This window comes from Ambystoma mexicanum, chromosome 1p (genome assembly GCF_040938575.1).
Source record: "Ambystoma mexicanum isolate Mex_15411 chromosome 1p, UKY_AmexF1_1, whole genome shotgun sequence".
Lineage (NCBI taxonomy): Eukaryota > Metazoa > Chordata > Amphibia > Caudata > Ambystomatidae > Ambystoma > Ambystoma mexicanum.
Genome location: NC_090921.1, coordinates 387,796,540 through 387,815,480, shown reverse-complemented (window position 1 = coordinate 387,815,480; position 18,941 = coordinate 387,796,540). Strand labels below are relative to the sequence as shown.

The 18,941-nt window shown below is 46.6% G+C and overlaps 1 protein-coding gene across 4 annotated transcripts in view; it reads right to left on the bottom strand.

Moving 5' to 3' along the window:
• Positions 1–18,941, bottom strand: part of LOC138570755 (SURP and G-patch domain-containing protein 2-like) — a 1,010,309-nt gene that overhangs the window by 825,016 nt on the left and 166,352 nt on the right. The window lies entirely within an intron of this gene.

Below are 18,941 nucleotides of genomic sequence, written 5' to 3'. Positions count from 1 at the left end.
AGACGGACACTCACAAACTTACCAGTAATCTTTCTGTGGCTTGTATCTGCTTAGAATCACATGTTTTGCATAGACAGCTATCCAGTGGTTGGTGTGGAATATTAACCAGGTTACTCACCGTAGTGACCACCTTACTCCTAGTCCCTAGTCCCCTTTCCTCCATACTTATGGGACATTCCTCCGTCCTGTGGGACGGGACCGGAGCGCTTTGTAAAAGCATCCAAGCATTTTCCAATTTTTTTTAGTCCTTCCTCTTACTACGTGGGGCCCGGCACGCAGCCTTAACCCCGCTCATCTCAGCTCTGCCCCGCGCATCACCCATCAGTCCTTTTCCATCACCAGGTCAGAGACCTTTTAGCAATAACAGAGGAATCTTATTAGAGGGGACGGCGGGCGTATGGCGGAAAGTGGACTATGGAATAGGAGTAAGGTGGTCACTACGGTGAGTAACCTGGTTATACTCCTACGTTCGTCCCCTTTCCTCCATACTTCTAGGAGATTCCCAAGCACTCCTTAAGGGACTATGGGTGGATGGAAAAAATCCCTTACTGAAACAGGTTCTTCAGCACAGCCTGACCAAACCGAGCATCAGATCTTGAGCTGAGGTTTAGACAATAATACTGACAAAAAGCCGATGGGGAGGCCCAAGTAGCCGCCTTTGCGTTGTTCGCCCAGGGAACATATTTCTGAAAGGCAACTGCGGCTGCCTTGCCCCGCACAAGGTGTGCATGAATACCTTTAGGAGGCTTCAGCCCCTGGACGGTGCAAGAATCACATGTCAACAAACAGTTGAGAAGAGCTCCTAAATTCGGATGTTCTGTCCAGATAGAACTTAAGAGCCCTAACATCCAAGCAGTGCAGAACCCTTTCTGCCTCTGAAGCAGGGTTCGGAAAAAAGACTGGCAGGGAGACCTACTGGTTTAGATGGAAATCAGAAGCCACTGTTGACACGAAAGCAGGATTTGTTTTTATGACCACCTTATTCTTGAGAAAAGCCAAGGAGGGATGCTCCACCGACAAAGCCTAGAGCTCACTCACTCGCCTTGCTGAAGTGACGGCAACCAAAAAGGACACCTTCCATGACAGGTGCTTAAGGTACACCGTGGGCATTGGTTCAAAAGGTTTATGCCGTCAGGACCACATTTAGATCCCACTCTGGGTGCGGACTACGAATCGGAGGATAAAGGTGTCAGGCCTGCAAAATGTCTCTTAACCACTGGATTAGACCGAGAGTAAGAGCATTGGTCCGTAGATATGTAGGTGGAAACCACCGAAAGATAAGTTCTACATGACAGAACGTGAACACCCGACTCTGCTAAGTGGGATACAAAGGACAGTACTGTGTCAATTGTAGCCCTCCCCCCCCCATGGGTCCAGTTGCTTATTTAAACACCAATGACAGAACTTGAGCCATTCGCTTCTGTACTGGGACCTAGTTGAGAGTTTTCTGGCCGCCTGGATAATCTGCATGTTATCCGCAGACAGGCTAAGATGTTCTAAAGACCTGAATTCAGGCATCATGCCGCCAAGCTGAGTGATTGTAGAGAGGGGTGCCACATTTGTTGCCCCTGGTGAAGAAGATCGGGGGTCACCGGTAACATGATGAGCGGATACACCGACAGGTGTTGAAGTTCTGAGAACCAAAACCTGGCCGGCCACCACGGGGCTATGAATAGAAGAGAACAGTTCACCGAGTTCTTCAATTTACAAATCGTCCGATGAACTAGAGGCAGAAACGGGAAGGCATAAGCCCTCATGTGAGAGCATCCCCCAGAGAGGAGGCTCCCAGTCCGTTTCTGGAGGCAGACAGAGCAAGATTCTTGGTTGCCGTCGTAGCGAAGAGGTCCACTTCCTGAGTGCCCCAGCACAGGAAAATCCATGAGCGGACCTCCGCCTTCAGTTCCCACTCGTAGCTGACCATCGTCCGCCGACTGAGGGCTCCGCTGTGGCATTCATCTGGCCCGGAATGTGTACTGCAAGTAGCCAGACACCACGTAGAACCGCCCATTCCCAAATCTGGATGGACAGGTCCACGTGAGGGGGAGACTTGGTGCCCCCTTGCTTGTTGATAGAATACATCGACACCACATTGTCCCTGCGGATACAGACCACTTTGTTGGCAAAGATCGGTCTGAATGCCTTGAGCGCAAGGAAGATCACCCGAAGCTCCAGATGATTTATGTGGACGAGCTTGTCCTGAGGAGACCAAACATCGGAGACCTGAAGAAGATCCAACGTCACACCCCACCGTAGAAGGAGGAGTCTGTTGTGACCGTTACCATATGGGTTGGGTCCTGAAAACCCACCCCCACCGACAGGTTGCAGAGAGACGACAACCACTCCAGATCTGCTCTCATGGAAGCCGGAATCATTATCGACTTGGAGTCCGGATCCACAGTCTGACGCCAAGAACTCCGAAGAGCCATCTGAGTCCGCCTCATCTTGAGACGAGCAAGAGAAAGAGCCAACACGCACGAGGCCATGATGCCCAGAAGCCTCTGGAACCACCAGGCCGACATGCTCTCCGACTGCGCAAACATCTGACACATGGCCAACAGATCCGCCATTCTGTCCCCGGTCAGGTACACTCTGCAGTCGATCGTGTTCCAGCGAAAACCCATGAAAATCAAGTCCTGCGAGACAGTCATGGGAGATTTCCGCCAGTTGACGACAGCCCAAGATGAAACAGGAGCTGAAGTAGAGACTTAAGATCGCACGCGGCTTTCACCAGGAAAGGGATGCGTAAGAGCCAGTCGTCCAAATACAGATACACATGGATACCCTGCAGACGAAGAGAGGCCGCGATCACCGACATCTTCGTAAAGACACGGGGTGCCGAACTGATGCCAAAAGGAAGCACTCGAAACTGAAAACAGTCCTCTCCCACAGAGAAACGGAGATATCTCCTGTGCGGACTCCATACCAGGATATGCATGCACGCAGAGTATAGACTAGAGGGGTGACAACAAGCTACCTTTAGATGTCCACACCAGAGGAAACAAGAATGGGTCTCAAACCATCTGTGTATACAGGCACACCATCAATCTTTTAGCAAATATAAAGAGATGGGAGGCTCAAATTTAACAAAAATAACTCATATGTATTATGTTTAACTCGGTCATAAAACAGATCATCTGGTCACATTTGCAAATCTCAACAACATCTAAAAAAGTATCAAGTAAAAAAAGACAATTGGTCAACAGTTTTGATATTTGCATTCATTCACATAATTTGTGTCATTAGTGATGTTAGTAGCACATGGGTGACTTGGAACTAGCATATATATATGTGCTTGGATTTAAAGCCCCCAATTTGGTTGTGTCGACATGAGTAAATCCGTTTCCAGCCTCAACGTTTGACAGACACCGACTTGTGTCCTTGTTCTTAAACTGGTTAGTCGTGTATGTGAGGCTTTCCTCAGGACACATCAATCCTCTTGTTAGAGGGTCTAGAATGGCACAAGTTGTGTTGTAGATTGTCTCACAATATCTATAAAAACAGAGATATGTGTGTCAGTATACACCAAAAGGACCTGAGCCTTTTCATTTTTTTCAGAATTATTTCACTGTATACAAAAGTTCTTTGAGAACATTTGTTTGTCCTTTCAATCTTTGGGTGGGCATCATGCTTTTTATTTGATATAAATTTTCTATCTCAATAGTACAGCATTTATACATTTCTTCAAACACAAAGGCATCTCCCTTTACAAAAAAATGAAGAGTGGGACTTAACCCATTTTGGTGGGCACCTTTGGTTTTGTTGCTAAATTCATTTTTATATATCTACAAACCATGATTTTGTATATAGGCAACATGACGTTTTGACAAGTATAGAAACTTGAGAGCGCACGGGATGCCACATACCTATTGTGGTTCTTTATTGGTCATGTGTTCATTCACTGGTATACAAGGCATCTCTTGAATAGGCCTTTATTTTATATTATGTACGCATCCTGAAGGTCCACCACGCTGAGCCAATCGCCCATCTGCAAGGAGTACCGTATCTGGCCGGGCGTGATCTTGAATTTCTCTTGGGGTAGGAAAAGATTGAACTGGGAAAGGTCTAGGATGGTGCGCAGGCCAGCCTGGTTGGGTTTGGACACCGTAAACAGCCGGTAGTAGAAGCCCTCCCCAAGGGGAACAGGTTCCACAGCTCCGAGTTCCTGCAGTTTCTGCACCTTGGCTTTTAGGGAGAGGGAGAGCGATCCCGACTGCAGGAAAGGAGAGTTGAAGGGTGGGGTAGGGGTAAGCGGAAGCCTGCCCAAGCGACTGACAAGACCCATCTGTCCTTGGTGATGGTCTGCCACGCCTCCCAATGAGACACAATGCGTCCTCCCACCGGGGTCTCGTGCAAGCGAGGAGAACCCTCATTTGGCAGGCTTCTCAGTGGTGTTACCACCTGAACCTGAGGAAGAGGCTGTGGAGCGGGAGAAAAACCGAGTCCGTTGCTGCCTCTGGCGGTGATTACCAGAAGGAGTATCCACTCTGTGGGATTTCCGGTCTAGGAAGCCCCTGTAACCAGAGGAGGGCCGGCTTTGCGACAATGGTATCTGGGTCCTAAAAGGGGTTTTAACCAGGACGGACAAGGACTTAGCTGTCTGGGTGCTGTCCTTTGTTTTGGTGAGCTCTACATCCGTTGTGGAATGGAAAAGCTCCTTATGAAATGGTAGGTTCAAAACCTTGTCCTGCACCTCCTTCGAGAATTTGCTGGCATGCCACCATGCTTGTCGAGAGGTGTCAACACCCAGCATAAGGCCCCGAGCTGATGTGTCGACGTGATGAGCCGCGGCCTCAAGCAGATCCTGGGCCAAGACTCTGGCATCGGATAAACCCGCCTTAAAGTGTTCCAGCTTCTTGACCGGAATGAACTCCTCGAACTCCGCCAGACCTTCCCACATCTTCATATTCGCCCCCGCTAACACCAGTTCTGCATTAGCCTGCCAGAGCTGCAAGGCCGAGTTAGCGAACATCTTCCTCCCGAGGGAATCGAGCGGTCCTCTTTCCCCAGAACCTGAGTAGCCGTCGTAGAAGAGGATGCTGCAGGCCTGGATGGTAAAGTGGCCGCAGCCACCACTGTGGAGGAGGGGGGTGGACAAGACGATAAGGCCACTTCTTCCGAAGAATGTAACCGGTATCGTGCGTCAATTTTCTTATTGACGAAAAGTCCAGAGTGGCTTTTCCCAGACCCTACAGACCTCGACCAAAAAGTCCTTCTGCAAGAACAGGCCGGTACGCTCCGAAGGAGACCGGCTGAATGCCCCCGATAGCACACACTCCTGCGGAGCGGGTGCCTCAGGCACTGGAACCTCCAACAGGCTCATCATGTCCAGTACCCGGTCATGAAAAGTTCTCATAGAGCGGGGCTTGTCTTCGCTTTCTTGATCCCCCTGCGCATCAACTGACAGGTCAGGATCCTGCTGGACCATGTCGGGCACCGCCTTGTCCACAGGGGACAACGGAGGCAAGGGCGGAAGGGTTGGCGAAGGCACCGGAGGGGCGGGTGGAGACCGAGGCGCAGGCAGGCATATCTCGCTGAAAAGACCCTTGAAATACTCTCTCATTGGTCGGTACGCATGAGCGTCTACAATTTGCCGAAAAAGGCGTCCTCCGGAGACGGTTTTGGTGCCGGGGGGGAGGCCTCTCATGAGGAGGATAATTCCAAGGACGCAATGGAGAGGGCTGCCAAGCAGGCCCATCCCCCGAAGTGTCCACAAAAATCAAAGGTGTCGAACCCACAGGCAATGAGAAAAGGACAGATTGGCGATACGCAGGGCGGAGCCGAGATGGGCGGGGTTACAGCCGCGTACTGGGCCCTGCATAGAAAGAGGAAGGACTAAACGAATTTGGAAAATTTTGGTATGCTTTTACAAAGCGCTCCGGTCCCGTCCCACAGGACGGAGGAATGTCCTGTCCCATAAGTATGGAGGAAAGGGGACGGGACGTAGGAGTATACATGTTTTTACAATTCAAAAAAGGGGGTGTCGCACAGGGGCGTTCCTGTTACACCATCAGAAATTCTGACTTTAATCATGTCGGTATATCCAACAGATGTTGGTACAAATTTCCACTGTTGTCCCGGAGGGATGAGGTATCTAGGTATAATGGTGTCCACCTCCCCATCTAAGCTTATTGAGGAGCACTAACTGGCAGCCCTCGAACAGCTGAAGCGCAAGGTCAGTATTTAGATCCATCTCCCCTTATCCCAGGCAGCTCGCCTGGGCCAAGATGTTAGTTCCTAAGTTGCTTTACATCCTTCAATAACGTGCCACTGATCCTGCCCTCCTGGTACTGGAAGCGCACCAGGTCAAGGTTGGTATGGGAAGGGGGAACAAGCGTGCACTTCGCTGGATATCCGCACGCTACCACAGACTGCTGGGGGCCTGCACTACCCGGATTTCTGTGCATCAACTAGCCTGTCAGATCCAATATGCCATGTGGTGGTGGCACCCATCTGCAGAGCTGCCGCACATTTAGCTTGAAAAAGCTGCTGCTCACCCAGACAATTTGAAAGGTGTTCCCAGACGAATTCTTAGGGTGGAAATACAACCTATTGATGTAACATGGTGGGCATGGGATCGGGCCTGTTCTGGAGCAGACATGAGGGGCAACTACCACACTGTATTTGTGTTCTACTGGGTGCACGGAATCCCCCTCACTCATGAAGGGGTTTTTAGAAAACAATATGAGAAGATACGTGTCCACTCCCTGGGCGATATGGTGGAAGGCGGCAAGTTTGTTCAATGGGATACCCTTAAGTGCTGAGGCTGGAATGCTGTCACTATGCTACTATATTTCAGGCTGCGGTAAGAGTTTCTGCTGGCCCCTGGTCGAGTTCATGACCAATCCCCTCAAGCTCACTGGTGTGCTTTCGGCACTGTAGAAACGTATCAAATCTGTCCGTCCAGTACCGCAAGTGTTATATACGGCCAGGTGGTATATGGTGTTGGATTATGCCAACAGAGACCCAATGGTTGGCAATTTGTAGAATGACACAGAAGATACCCCTGATCTCCAGGTTCCGTTTTATACAGTTTAAATCCCTACATCAGCCCTACCATTCCTATGCACAGCTCCATAAATACTATCCTGAGAGACCTGTCAACGTGTAATTCTGACCCAGCTGACTACATGCATATGGTTTAGAATTATTGCCATATAAAGGTTCTTCTGGGAGGGTGTGTACGGAACCATGGGCAACATCAATCCAGACAGCCCACGAGATTCTGCGGTGGCATGGCTGCTTGCATTGTTTGATGTTGCCAAACAAACAGAAAGGAAGCTACTAGCCATGGCATCTGTATCTGTAGTGGCTAGAGCACTAATTGCTAAAACTTGGAAAAGAACAAGACCACCTACGGTAAAAGTAGATTCACATGTTGAAAATCTGAATGCCGAGCATCATTATACCTTACCTTCTCCCCCAATCAGCTAGGACAATTGATTTTTGGGATCCCTTTCGTTCATATGTATTAAGTATTGCCTACCCCTCGTCATCTTAACTTGGGCTGATGTACTGACTCGTATGAACAATTACTATTCGAAAGGGAAGTACTATCGATATCCATTGTACAAATTCCCATTGGGAGAGTACCTCCCCCTGTATCATGCCAACACTTTCCATAAGCATACACAACCTTACCGGAGAGACCATACATATTTGTTTCTTCCTTTTTCTGGAATGCGATTGTACTTGTATAATGTTTGTATAAGAAACTGCACCTATTGTAGTGGGTTTTGGGGTGGGCTATCCTGGGAGAGAGAGGGAACAGTTATTAGCAACCTGTTGAGGAAACTAATAAAAAGATTTTTTTTTAAAATTATAAATTGGTACATTGGCCAAAAATGCCAATGTTGCTCCTACGCTACATGTAGAATCTGCTCTTTACGGGTGGTGAACAGTAGTGTTTTGTTTGCCGGAGAATATAGCAAAGTTGTATGCACCCAACAATTCATCTTGCAATGGTTGCTTTGGTGACTGGGTCTCCTCCAATTCCTGCTGCCATTGCAATCAACAATTGGTTAGATTTGCAAAATGTTTGGTTCTGTTGAGGTAATGGATGACTGCTTGCCAAATTTAGAGTGTGTGTAATGTCCCCTCTTTCCTTTCGAAGGAATGGAGGTAATACAATGGATTGTTTTACATGAAATATGCATAAATACTTTGTCGAGAACCATGGATGTGTTCTCAACAATACTTTGGTGTCCATGTATTGAGACAAAGGGCTGAGCGACAGACTAGGCTTGTAATTCACTTTTCATCATTGCTATCACTTAATTTAGAGGATAAGTCATTTATATGAAAGTTCCTTTCACAGATTTAAGCATTTGTTCAAAAAGGGGGCCCCATTCGTCGTACAAAGGGGGCCCCATTCGTTTATGTAGTACTGTATTTAAATCCCAACCTGGCGCAGGGTGTGCAACCGGAAGGTGGATACGTTTTACTCTTTCCAGAAAGGCTTTCACTACTGGAACGTTCCACCAAGATATCTCGTGTTGAGTTGTGGTAGAAGCTGCCAATGCTGCTAAATGTACCTTAAGTGAATTGTAAATTAGAGCAGAGTCAAGAAGGTAAAGCAGGTATGTGCCAATATCTGCTGGGGAACAAAATAATGGAGTTGATGATCTCATGGTTACACCAGATTACAAACCTTTTCCACTTGATATAACAATGTCTGATGTTTGATTTTCTTGCTTCATACAGTATCTCCATACACAGTGTGGGTCAATGTAAATGTCTATGATCTCAGCAGTCATGCTGCTAAATTGCTAGTTTTGAAGGTCTGGATGGATGTGATGGCTTTTCTGTGCAAGTAGAATATGGGGTGAATGCAGTTTGTTTGGTGGACAAAGACATGTTCAGGAATACCACTGCGGTCTCGTCCACATTGGCACAATGCAGATTATCGATAGATGGGACTGGGGTAATTTGGTAAAACTTTGCAGAGCAGAGATGTTGAGGAGAGGGAATAAGCAATACATCCCTGACCAGCTCATCCATAGTGCATTGCTTACGGACCCCTGTTCTGGGTACCTGGATACGAAGTTTAGGCATTCTTGTTTGCTGCTGTTGCAAAAAGTTACACTGATGGATGGCCCCATGTTGAAAAGGTCGGTTTGTAACCAAACAGATGTGGGAACTGAACACTAGTACACTCAAAGACGGTTATGTTTCCCTGGAGCATGTTGCGCTAGGATTTAAACGCCTCTTAGAACACACCAATGCCAGATGTTTTGTGCAACCATCAACGATGCTTTTGAGTAAACCCCGTTTGTGAACGTAAAACATGGCAGTGGTGTGGTCTGTGTTAAGTATACATGTGCCTACTAGAACATTTTGGAACGAGTAGAGTGCCGTTCTGACTGCTAGCACCTCCAACCAATTTATTTGGAGTTTTGTTTGATGTTCTGATCACATTCCCAGAGAGGCGAGCTGTAGTCAATGTGCCCACAACCTGTCAGGGATGCAACTCACTTAGTTATCTTTATTAGGGGTGTTATAAAGTCTCTTCCTTTCAGCAGATTTTTACTCGCCACTAATAAAGGCATTTTTCTATTTCCACAGTCTAGCTCAGGAAATCGAGCATCAAGTGAAATTGTCCCTGTGTCACAACACTTTCCAGGGGAACACAACTGCCTAGCAGCCACACTAAGCAGGATAACAGACCAACCATCGGAACAAAAGTGTGAATTACAGACATTGTAGATGACATTTTGTCACAATGGGGTCATCCAGACAAAGATCTGTTTGCCACAGAAGAAAAAGCAAAAGGCCACATTTACACCTCCAGGTTCATGCAGAAGGGGTCCAAGAGGAACGCACTGTGGATCAGTTGGTTAGGGATACTTGTATACTCTTTCCCCCCAAAACCACTCTTGAACCGAGTAATCCGCAAAATGCTTCTGGAGCACTTGACAATGAGTCCACGTATATGATGGCGGTTGCAGAGGTGCATGTGTAGTCTGTGAGAACTGGTTCACACCAAAGTTGATTTTGAAAGAGTGAAAGTTTCCAAGATGGCAAGAAGTTTTTCATAAAGGCAGTTTCTAGTACAATCCAGGTGTGCTACTGGATTGGGGTAGAGCATCATGATTTTGTGATGGACTTGGGATTTGCCCAAGTGTACCCAGGAAGCTTGGAGACGTTATTCAACTCCCTTCCTCATAAATCCAGAGGGTGCCAAGACAACGGAAGGAAATATCCAGAGTAAAGATTTAGCAGTGTATAGGTGAATGCCGGAAATACAAGGGGTAAGGGGAAAGAACAAGCAGGGTAGATCGAAGTCCCCCAGTACAACACCTACTTGGCCACAAGGTGATAGTTAGGTTATAGCCATGCAGCGGTTATGCACCATCCACCACCACAGCTCTGAACCTCCCAAAATTGCCAGGGCGCTTAATACACAGCAGTAAGAATGCATATGGAAAACAGCACACCCCATTAGAGGAGAAGGAGACCACATGCAACCAAATCCTCACAAATACAGGCGAATATCATGGTTATAAATATTTATGCTGTATTTTAGGAATACCCAAGAGGCCTAAACCATAGAAGCAGGACATGAAAAAAGAATTCATCCTTAATAAGCAGGCATAAAATAAGCAGTGTCGCATAGCAAACCTACAGAATTACATGGCAAATTGCTAATTAAATTGACACCTGTGTAGCAAAACTAGCCATTTAAGTTTCCCTGTTCAATGAAAACATAGGTAACTCGCCTGAATTCCTCTCTTGCCCTCAAGGCTTTCTACACCCTCTTTTCTCTGTTCACTGCAAGTTCAAAGGGGCTTATAGACAGAGTGCAGCAGTACTCGTCTGCTCTACTCTTAAGTGCAAAAGGCCTGTGTGGTAATGTTAGGCAGGAGTTTGTTCTTTTTCAAATAATTGCAAACCAGAAGTAATCGGGATAATACTTTAAGGAAGCTAACTATATCCTGTCTGAGAAAGACCAGGATGTGAGAACTTAATTTTCTTTAAAAGACAGTCATGCAATTCCATTCCTAAAAATGTAAATTGTTACATAAGGCATAATTACATAATTGCTACTGTAAAACACTGCATTGTCTCCATGCTTTACGGAAAAGGTTAGTGTATCTAAATCTCATAGTGTCCACTATATTCCATTTTGTTAGGGGAAGATGCATCATAATGACACGAACACTTTTGAAAAAGTAGATACAGCCAAATGCTTTTGATGGCAAACCTAGTCCTGTGACCTGCTGGTTGCCTACATCTTTGAAACGGATGCTCCACCAATAAGCCTATCCCAAAATTCCTTGACATTCTCACTCATCATCCTGCTGCTTTATACCGGCTACCCAGAAATTGAAATGGCCGCAAACTATCATTTTCCACCCAGTTTGCCCAGTTCTCTTCCTGCTTTGCGATCCACTCTGCTTAGTCTACTTTATTTCCTCTTACATAATAAATACACAAAGCTAACTAGAAGTTTCAGAAAAGTAGGGATAGTCAATCCTGTCTGCACATCTACAGATATACTGCAATAACGCTCATTGCTAGCCTCTAGAGCTCGATTTGCTCTATGATTAGGATTGAAATATATATTAGCACCTGCAGGAAAGCTGGTCAAACTGTTTATTTTTAATATCTATTTGTGTCCATTCATGCAGCAAATCTTTTACATTTTACATAGTCAACCAGGGATCGCAAAGTCTACTCGCCCACTCGCATAGTCGAGTACATATAATTAAGGGCGAGTAACATTTTCAGGGAATGTTTGACGCTTTGAGTTAGTATTACATTTGTTGGTGTGGCAGCAGTGTGCCAAACAAATTTGGTTTATAGAGATATGCACTTCAAGTGGATTGTGTCCTCCAACTTATTCCTCATCTTAGATGCCATCCAGCTTTGCTGCTCTTCGGAAATTTTTTCGGCATTTTTCGGCATCGACATCGTGCGTCGATGTCGTCGAGTCGATGGTCCCTCGAAGGCCTCAGTCGAGGGTGACGTCTTCGGGTGTATAAGTAGCACGCGCGGTGCCCGTTGGCCTCAGTTCTGTTTTTCCGCAGTACGTTGCTTCGGACATTCGGCGCACCTCGACTTCTGTCAGGAAATATAATATTATGAGAAGTAATTATGTCCTAGTCATCGACGCCGAGATCGGGTTTTAAGAAATGCAAGTCGTGCGGCTCAAAAATGTCGATCACGGACCGCACCGCGAGTGTATGTGGTGTCTCGGGGAAGGCCACGACATGGAGGCCTGTTCGAAGTGTCAGGCAATGACGGGAAAGGCCTTGCGAGAAAGGAGAGGAAAGCTAGAGGTAGGTTGGAAGGATCGGAAAGCCTCTAGCATCGAGTCGAAACCCCAAGGGGAAAAATCTCCTTGACGCGAAAGGCATAGATCCAGATCTCTTAGCGATTCTCATCGCTCGTCGTCTTCGTCGAAAAAGTCAAAGAAACGACGCCATAGATCTCCCTCCACCTCGTCGTCAGACGAGTCTCCGAAAATGAAATGCCCCACAAAACATTCATCTTCCGAAGAGTGGGAAGCATTTAGGGTCAAAATGATGGAGGTGTTTGAGAAAGCGAAGCCTTGGTCCGCGCCTTCTTCGGAAGCCAGCCGGGAGGGTCATCGCTCCGACACTTGCGCGCCCTCGAGACCGGGTGATCGTAAAAGGAAGGATAGGGAACCTTCCAGGACGGCGAGCGAAAAACGCTCGAGTCGACCGCTCGAGGTCACCGACGCCGTCCAAGACCTTTCACACCGCGAAGGAGAAACTGTCGAAGGCCGCCTCAACGCCCTCGAAGCAGACCCTGTCGACGACCACGATGTCATAGACGCCGTCGACGCCTTTATCGACGTCGAAACCCTCAGTGCCAAAGGCTCCAACCAAGCCAGGGCAGCCAGAAAAAGAGAAGGAAAAAGTTAAAAAACATGCAATTCCTTCAGAGCCTGGTACTACACCTCTTCCTCCTCTCCCAGAGAAGGTTTTCAAGCCTCTCCCTACAAAGGAGTTTTTCAAATCCTTGACCTCAATTTGAGGAACAGGAGCGATCCGAGGAGGAAAATGTACCTTTTGGATTGGAGTATGGCACCCCAAATGTCCCAGAATGCTTGATCTTAGAGGAAAGCAGAATGAGGGATTTGGTGGTCTTTGCACAGTGCAAGTGGCATTGAAACCTCTCCTGAGAATGACTTTGGTAGACCAGATCCAGAAGAGCATGCCAGTCCATCTTATTGTCAGTTAATGACCAAGGTGGTAGATTATTTGGGATGGGCTAGACCACCAACCCAATTTGTCCAGGACGATTTAACAGACATATTGGACCATGGTCCCACTGAAGACCCAGTACTACCTTTTCATGTAGCCTTACAAAACAGGGTGGCCAAGAATTGCTAAACTCCGGATTCTATTCCTCCGGTAAATAAATCCCTTGCATCAAAATACTGCCCAGCCAGTAGCGACCCCGGCTATCTGTCAAAACATCCAACTCCCGAGAATTTGGTCATACAGGCAGCCACAGCTTCCAACAAACTTGCGTACCCGTCTATCCCTCCAGACAGGGACGATAAGCGTGTGGATGGTTGGGCACGGAAGGTATTTTCAGCCGGGAGCATGGCATTAAAATCTGCCAACTCCACATGTGCCTTGGCAACATTTTCGTACACTCTATGGGAGTGCATTGCAATGGCGGCGGAGCACATACCAGAAGGGGAAGAAAAGGAAGGTTTTCTAGCCATCGTTAGAGATGGAAAGGAGGCCATGCAGGAATCCCTTCAATCTGGATTGGACACTGCGGATAGTGTAAGCAGGTCCATGGGCACTAGCACAGTAATGCGCAGGTTTGCGTGGTTACGGAAGTCGGGTTTTGCACCGGACATGCAGGACCGCCTCCTGAACATGCCTTTTGACGGGTCTCACCTTTTTGGCAACAAGGCTGACAAGAGCCTTGAGAGGTTGCAGACCTCAAAAGCAGCGGCAAAATCCTTAGGAGCGGCTATTAGGCAACCTAAGCCTTTTCGTGCACAAGGGCAATCATGGAGGGGACGATCCTATCGTTATTACACCTCATACGGGAAGACGAGAGGAATGGCCAGTCAAAGGGGCCAAAGAAAGGCCACTCGTGGTGGACGAGGAAAACGTGCTAAGCCAGCTCCAGCCTCTTTGCCATCAGCAGCTGCAACATCTGCCACAAAACCACTTTGAGGACTTGCACCACAAAACACCTGTAGGAGGCAGGCTGTCGCAGCATCTGCAAGAATGGCGAGCCATTACTTCAGATGTTTGGGCTCTAGAAATAATAGCCCAAGGCTATTGTGCCTTCCTTTTCTAAAGCAACCTCAAAGCAATCCACAAGGGAGACACCCGTTGAAACTTTCAAACCCGCTCCTACAGCAGGAAGTTCTAACCCTGCTGGAGAAAGGTGCTATAGAATCAGTACCTGCTGTGGAGAGGAACAAGAGTTGGTACTCCCCGTATTTTTTGATCCCCAGAAAGGACGGAGGACTGAGACCCATCTTGGACTTCAGAAACTTGAACAAGTTCCTCAGGAAGGACAAGTTCAAGATGGTTACCCTTTCTCAGATCCTTCAGGCCCTTCAACTCCAGGACTGGTTGGTGTCATTGGACCTCCACGATGCTTATTTTCATGTGCCTATGCATCTCAAACAGAAAATACCTGAGGTTCGTAGTTGGCGACTCACACTATCAGTTCCTGTCATTCGGGTTGACCTCCGCCCCGAGGGTCTTCACCAAGTTAATGGTAGTGGTGGCAGCACACCTCAGGAGAGGGCAGGATTCATGTCTACCCCTACCTGGACGATTGGTTGATCAGAGCGCGCTCTGCCGAGCAAGCACTGGATCATGTGAAAGTCACCTGCCACTTCCTCCACAAACTGTGCTTCTCCCTCAATTTCAAGAAGTCACAGATGACACCCTTCCCAACAGCTTCAGTACATAGGAGCTGTATTAGACAGGGCCTTGGGAAAGAGCTCGCCTCCCAAGTCGAGGGCTCAAGACATTCTTCAGATGGTTTCCAAATTCCAAAATGCCCAATATCTCCAGGCTTGCGACTTTTTAAGGTTGCTCGGCCTCATGGCATCCTGCATTTTTCTAGTAGCAGAGGCACGCTTGAGGATGAGATCCCTTCAATGGGCCCTACAGACTCAGTGGTCCCAGTTCTCGGGTCAAATGACAGATCTTCAGATTCCGAACAAGGTCAGACAAGACCTTTTATGGTGGACCTGTACACAGAACATTCTAAAAGGAGAACCCTTTTGGCAACCATGGCCAGAGACCACAGTAGTGACGGACGCCTCACTCCTGGGGTGGGGAGCTCATGCCAATGATTTGACAATCAACGGTCGTTGGTCTCCATCAGAGTCCAAACTATATATCAACCTTTTAGAGCCGAGAGCAGACTAGCGCTGAAGGCCTTCCTGCCATCTGTCAGGGGAAAGAATGTCCTGATAATGACAGACAACAGAGTGGCCATGCACTACCTAAACAAAAGAGGAGGCGTGGGGTCACTACCCCTGTGCAGAGAGGCAATGCAGCTCTGGTATTGGGCGACTCAGGAATCTCTTTGACAGCAATTCATCTAGCCGGGGAAGAGAATATGACGGCAGATGCTCTGAGCAGGCAGAGCACGGTATCCCACGAATGGGAACTGGCTAAGGAAGTCATTCAAGAGATCTTCGCCCTTTGGGGAACCCCTCAAGTAGACCTGTTTGCAACCGAAATTAACCGAAAATGCAAAAGGTATTGCTCAAGGGAATTTCCCCCCTGAGAGGAGCCCTGGGGGATGCGTTCGTGGTAGAGTGGAATTTCTCACTATTGTACGCGTTCCCTCCGATTCCCGTCATTCCTCAGGTCATCAGGAGGCTGAGAAGGTTTCGGAGCCGCATGATTCTAATTGCCCCGGATTGGGCCAGGAGAACGTGGTACCCGGACCTTCTAGACATGTCCATCTGTCCTCCAGTACGTCTTCCTCAGAGAGAGAACCTTCTCTCTCAAATGGAAGGTCAGGTTCTCCATCCAGAGGTCAAAACGCTCAACCTTCATGCTTGGCATCTGAAAGCCTGAGATACAGGGATTGGAACCTTCCAGATTTCGTTATGGAGGTGTTGCTTTCGGCAAGAAGGCCAGCAACAAAGTCTCTGTACCGTTGGAAAAAGTTTTGCAACTGGTGCAGAGAAAAGAATGTCGATCCTTTTCTGTGTTCTATTCCGGAAGTATTATCTTTCCTTCTGACCCTAGCACATAGAGGTCTGAATATCTGAACAATAAAAGGTTACCTTGCGGCGCTTTCCATCTTCAAGCGCTCATCGGACGAATGCTCCAACTTCAAAATTCCTTTGATAACACACTGCATAAAATGTCTCACTAATGTGTTTCCTCCTCACCCTTTTCAAGTACCGATTTTGGATCTAAATTTGGTATTAAAATTCTTAATATGTGCCCCTTTTGAGCCTATGTGTGTCCATTAAGATTATTAACATGGAAAACAGCTTTTTTAGTTGCTCTAACATCAGCAAGAAGAGTGAGCGTATTGCAGGCACTATCTTCGGGGCCACCCTATACTGTGTTCCATAAGGACAGAGTTGTGTTGAGGGTTAAACCATCATTTTTACCGAAGGTAATATCTGATTTTCATTTAAATCAGAAAATTGTTTTACCCTCATTCTATCCTCCACCTCATCCTTCTAAGGAGGAAGAAAGACTACACAGACTGGACCCTAAAAGAGCTTTAAGCTTTTAAATCTCTAGGCTTTCTAGACTTAGAGTGGACAACCAGTTGCTTATAGGCTACACTGGAAGAAAACTGGGTAAATCAGTAACAAACAATTTCACGCTGGATCGTGCTTTGCATTTCAGAATGCTACAGACTTTGCACAAAAAGACCCACCAGACAGAGGCCTTCGAGGGACCATCGACTCGACATTGACGCACGGCGCCCTCTGCCGAAAAAATTTTCCGAAGAACAGCAAAGCTGGATGGAATACATCTAAGATGAGGAATACGTTGGAGGAACATCCAATTCGAAAAAACATTGCCAGTTAAGAAGTAACTTGTTCATTTTACTGAAAGTGCATTTACATTTTTTACCATCCATTTCCATGGGTCGAGTGCATTTCTCTTAGGTTGAATAGGTAAACTAAATTACTCAAACTTCAGGTCTAGTGGAATTTTAAATAATTTGCAAGCCATGACTCCGATCACTAATGTCCTAATTCAGCGGACACAAACATGCTGGATTGTTGCTCGGTTTATGTTTTGGGTGCAAATAACTTCTGCTGACAAACATACGTACAAGCATTTCTAATCAAATGGGCAGAGTTTGCTAATCAATTTTTGAAAACTAATTTATGCCTTGATAAGTATTAATGGCAACATTCATAATGTGCACTCAATACTAGCCACTTGCAAGTGATAATTACTTGGTAATTAATATGAACAAGTTACTTACCCTGGTAACGTTCTTTCGACTGGATGTTCCTCCAACGTATTTCTCATCTTTGACATGTAATGTCCAGCTTTAGCTGCCTCGGAAAACTTTGACAGAGGGCGCTGTGCGTCGATGGCTTCGAGTCGATGTCCCTCGAACGTGAGCTCATTGGAGAGTGTATATATAGCATGCATGGTGCCCGTTGTCCTCAGTTCTGTTTTTCCTCCTTCCCATGATGCCCATTAATATGTGCATGACAGCACTGAACCCTGGTGGAGCGGAAGCTGTAATAGCATGGGAAATTCTACAGAGGGGTAGGATAGGAGGGCGATGAGTAACATCCAGTCGAAAGATGTTACCAGGGGTAAGTAACTTGTTCTTCGAATGGATTGTGTCCTCGAACGTATTCCTCGTCTTTGACAGACTCCCGAAGCAGTGTTTATGATTGGAGGAGAGTGTAGAATTCTATATATTACACATTTTCAAGGGCAGAGCAATGCACTGCCTTGTGAAAAGCAATATCTGGAGCATGAGCAGCATCCAGAGCATACTGTTTTGTAAACATGTTTATTGATGACCACGTTGCAGCGTCACAAATATTCCTAATAGGAACTCCCCTTTGAAGGCCATGCCCCTGGTGGAATTAGCCCCCAAACCTTCAGCAGGGTCTTTCCCTGCAAGCCTGTAGCACTCAAATTGCCACAATTGTCCACCTAGATAAGGTCTGTTTGGTAACAGCCTGACCTAGTTCATGTACTGTATGAACAACTGATCATCAAACCGTATTTTGGATGTTCTTGAAATTTAAAAGCTTAAAGCTCTTCTAGGATCTAACCTATGAAGTATTTCCTCCTCCTTACCAGGGTGAGGTGGAGGTTTAATGGGAAGGTACACAATGTTCTGGTTCAAATGAAAATTCGAAATTATTTTCGGTAAAAATGAAGATTTGACCTTGAAGACAACCTTGTCCTTGTAGAAGACTGTAAAGGGTGGCTTTACTGACAGTGACTGCAACTCGCTCACTCTGCGTGCTGATGTGAGAGCAACCAATAAAATGGTTTTTAAAGATTTAATAACCATAGATGACACATGTGCAGGGGTTCAAAGGGTGCACACTAAATCTTAAAACCAGATTTAGGTCCCAAACCGGAACCTGGAAAGGAGATGGAGGTTACACATTAGTGAGTGTTAGGCAGAATCCTGTGCAGTGCCCTTAGGGACCACTACACACAATTAAGACTATAGGTGGCAATACAAGTTTTACCTTTGGTACAAACCTGAACTAGTATGTTAAAGTGGTAGCAGTAGCGGAGCAGCCAGGCTTATCTCAAGAGTATATGAGTAGCAGCAGAGATTACACAAAGGGACCAAAATTACTGTGACTCAAACAAACACTGACTCAAGGTTTCAGGTAGAAAAATATAGTGCATTTATTTTTAAACCATTTGTTATAAACACAACACTTCTATTAAATTCAAAACCACACGTAAAATATACTACAACTAACCAATTAACTTTGTTCAGTATGACTCAAG